The following is a 4388-nucleotide window of genomic DNA, read 5'->3' as shown; positions in this document are numbered from 1 at the left end:
TTGGTTTTTTCGAGACAGGGTTTCTCTGTGGCTTTGGAGCCTGTCCTGGAACTAGCTCTGCAGACCAGGCTGGTCTCTAACTCACAGAGATCCACCTGCCTCTGCCTCCCAAGTGCTGGGATTAAAGGCGTGCACCACCACCTCCTGGCCAAGTTACTTTCTCTTTGTTGCTATGTTCTCTGTGTGACACCAAGATTAGTCTAACAACTTTAAAAGGAAGTGAACAGACACCATTCTGCTTCCATGGGATCTCAAATCAGAGCACCAGGAAACAGAAACTGTGCCAGTTGAGAATGGAGGAATTGGTCCATGATGGTCTTGCTCGAGTATGGCATGCCCAAAGGTGCACATGCCAATTCTAATGAGTTTATTAGAAGGCATTCTCCTATTAATATAGGGTGGAGTGAGACAAATGAGCAGAATCTAACTTTCCCTGAGAGTATTTGGCTAGGAATTAAACATTGTTAAATAGCTTTAATAATAGGCCTTACTTTAAGAACCCTTTAATATTTACTTCAAATAAACTGAACACTTGAGAACCAGCCAGTTTTACCCTTTGATTGACAGCTGGCAGGCCCTCCACTTGTGCTTAGCTGACTTGATTTAACCAAGAGCTGTTAATCAATCCACTCTTCTATTGATGGTCAGCTGAACTGTCACCGTGACAACCCAGCTCCTTTGAATCGTGCATAGATACCTTCCACTTCCAGTACCATTGTAACCATGGTGAAAATGGCCATGACAGTGCTTCGAGAGACCTTACTCCAGACATGACTGTTTCAAGCAGCTCGTATGGGCTCTGGGGAACTCCCTGCTCACCAAGACAACCCTCTAAGTTCTACGTAGCTCTACTGACCTTGCAGCAATTCTCTTTCAGCACAGGGGAGGGAGAGGAGAAAAAGTAACTCTCAGTGACTCAATAAAAAGCCTGAAATTGGTGGAATTTAAGGTTTGCGATTGGTAGCATATACAAGGCTATAATTGGAATTATAATCGGATCAAAGTGTGCCAACCCTTCTTCAAGCTATACAGCTGCTTTTTTTTTGTATTAGTGTGGGAGGCCACCCTGTTTACTCAACCTCTAGTTTACAACATGAAGCCAAAATGAAGACTTTTTTTTTTTTTTTTTTGGTTTTTCGAGACAGGGTTTCTCTGTGGCTTTGGAGCCTGTCCTGGAACTAGCTCTGTAGACCTAGCTGGTCTTGAACTCACAGAGATCCGCCTGCCTCTGCCTCCTGATTGTTGGGATTAAAGGTGTGCACCAACACTGCCCAGCCCAAATAAAGACTTCTTATGAATGGTCATTGTCCTGATCAGCACACAAACACAAAAATCAGTCAAAACCCAAGGTTTCTGGCAGTGGCAGCAGAAAGGCTAGTGAAGAGGTCAGGGAAGGGTTTGGTGAGATGCTTCAGTGGGTAAGAGGGTTTATGCTAATAAGAGGACCTGAGTTCAAACCCCATCAGCTACACACATACACACACAGCATTCACACAAAAGTTCCAGAGACTGCCGGGTGTAGTGGGACACACTTAATCTCAGTACTCAGATCGACAGGAGTTGGAGCAGGACAGGAAACTTATATAAGGAGACCCTGTCTCAAACAAAGAAAAACAATTCCAGAGAATCACCAGAGCTAAGGGTGATCATTGATTTTCCAGCCTCTTAATTCTGCCATTTGTGCTAAATATGTGAAGTGGGGTTTGTGTACTCAAAATTATAAACTCTAACTATTAAATTATTAAAATATAACTATTACATTTCTAGCACTCAGGAAATAGAGGTAACCAGCCAGGCTCACACTATGAGACCCCGTTGCAAAAAAAAAAGTGTTGAAGATGCTTTAGTTGGGTTTCTATTGCTGTGAAGAGACACCATGGTAACTCTTATAAAGGAAAACATTTAATTGAGGTGGTGGGGAGCATGGAAGTGTGCAGGTAGACATGGGCTGGCTACATCTTGATCAGAAGGCAACAGGAAGTGAACTGAGCATCACACTGAGCCTACCTTGAGCAAAGGAGACTTCCCTCACAACAGGGACACACTTCCTTCAACAAGGCCACACCTATTCCAACAAGGCCATACCTCTTAATAGTGTGCTACTCCCTATAGGTTTATGGAAGCCAATTACATTCAAACTACCACAAATACCAAAGATTAAGATTTAATATGCAGGGGCTGGAGAAACAATTTAGCACTTAAAAACATCTTGTTGCTAAAGACCCAGGCTTGCTTGTCAGGTGGTGGTGGTGCACACCTTTAATCCCAGCACTTGGGAGGCAGAGGCAGGCAGATCTCTGTGAGAGGCCAGCCTGGTCTACAAGAGCTAGTTCCAGGACAGGCTCCAAAGCTACAGAGAAACCTTGTCTTGAAAAACCTTAAAAAAGTTGGGCGGTGGTGGCGCATGCCTTTAATCCCAGCACTCGGGAGGCAGAGGCAGGCGGATCTCTGTGAGTTTGAGACCAGCCTGGTCTACAAGAGCTAGTTCCAGGACAGGCTCCAAAGCTACAGAGAAACCTTGTCTTGAAAAACCTTAAAAAAGTTGGGCGGTGGTGGCGCATGCCTTTAATCCCAGCACTCGGGAGGCAGAGGCAGGCGGATCTCTGTGAGTTTGAGACCAGCCTGGTCTACAAGAGCTAGTTCCAGGACAGGCTCTAAAACCACAAAGAAACCCTGTCTCGAAAAACGAAAAAAAAAGGGGGCTGGAGAGATGGCTCAGAGGTTAAGAGCATTGCCTGCTCTTCCAAAGGTCCTGAGTTCAGTTCCCAGCAACCACATGGTGGCTCACAACCATCTGTAATGGGGTCTAGTGCCCTCCTCTGGCCTGCAGGCATACACACAGACAGAATATTGTATACATAATTAATAAGTAAATAAATATTAAAAAAAAAGAAAAACAAAAAAAATCAGGCTTGCTTCCTAGAACCCCCATGGTAGCTCACAAACACCTTAACTCCAGTTCCAGGGTCATATGCCTTCTTCTGACGTCTGGAATATGAGGCGCTCCTGTGGCGCACATACATACTGCATGCGGGCAAGACATTCATATACATAAATAAACCAATCTAAAAGTAAGCAAAGACTTAATGTGCAAATATTCAAGTTTTAATTATGCAAAAGTAAACAAGAAATCCATTTGATTTTATAAAGAGTAAAATTATATGTATACCAAAGGATTGTTTTAAAATAAATACTTGTACCTGGGTGGTGGTGGCGCACGCCTTTAATCCCAGCACTCGGGAGGCAGAGGCAGGCAGATCTCTGTGAGTTCGAGGCCAGCCTGGTCTACAAGAGCTAGTTCCCGGACAGGCTCCAAAACTACAGAGAAACCCTGTTAACTAACTAACTAACTAACTAACTAACTAACTAACTAACTAAATACTTGTGCTGGAGAGATGGCTCAGGGCAGCACTGGCTGTTCTTCCAGAGGACCCAAGTTCAATTCCCAGCACCCACATAACAGATCATAACCATCTGTAATTCCAGTTGCAAGGGATCAGTTTTCTCTTCTGGCCTTCATGGCACCAGTCACATATGTGATGCACAGATACACATAGAGGCAAAGAACTTCTACACATAAAAATAATTCAGTTGGGCGTGATGGTGCCCGCCTTCAATCCCAACACTCAGGAGGCAGAGACAGGTGGATCTAGGGTTTCTCTGTGGCTTTGGAGCCTGTCCTGGAACTAGCTCTGTAGACCAGGCTGGTCTCAAACTCACAGAGATCTGCCTGCCTCTGCCTCCCGAGTGCTGGGATTAAAGGCGTGTGCCACCATCGCCCGGCCTTCTCCCGCCATTTTATATATATGATTTATTATCATTATTAAACATTTTGTTTGTATACCTACTTTATACATCTATATACCTTAGTCACACAAAGCTTATTGGGAGGAAAGGAGTCCTGATCTAGGGTAGACTGATGGAGGAAGGTCATTGGTTAAAAAATAAAGAAACTGCTTGGCCTCATAGGTTAAAACATAGGTGGGAGGAGTAAACAGAGCAGAATGCTGGGAGGAAGAGAAAATGAGCTCAGAGGCCATGCTCCCCTCTCCCGGGCAGATGCGATGAACTCTGACCCAGGATGGACGTAGGCTAGAATCTTCCTGGTAAGCGCACCTTGGGGTGCTACACACATTAATAGAAATGGGCCAGCCAATGTTTATTTTTTTATTTTTTTTTTTCAGCCAATGTTTATTTCGGGTAAAGCTAGCCAGTGGCAGGAGCTGGGTGGCGGAATGCAACCAGCAGCTCCTTACAACAGAATGGCTGCCCAACGTGTGGACAACTGTATCCACTGAAAGCCTGAGAAAATTTGGGAAAGAGTAAAGCATGTTTTCTTGGTAGCAACAATTTCTTTGGTCTACTCTGCTTGCTAGAGGCAAGCAAGC

This window comes from Microtus ochrogaster, chromosome 15 (genome assembly GCF_000317375.1).
Source record: "Microtus ochrogaster isolate Prairie Vole_2 chromosome 15, MicOch1.0, whole genome shotgun sequence".
Lineage (NCBI taxonomy): Eukaryota > Metazoa > Chordata > Mammalia > Rodentia > Cricetidae > Microtus > Microtus ochrogaster.
This window is presented reverse-complemented; position numbering follows the sequence as displayed.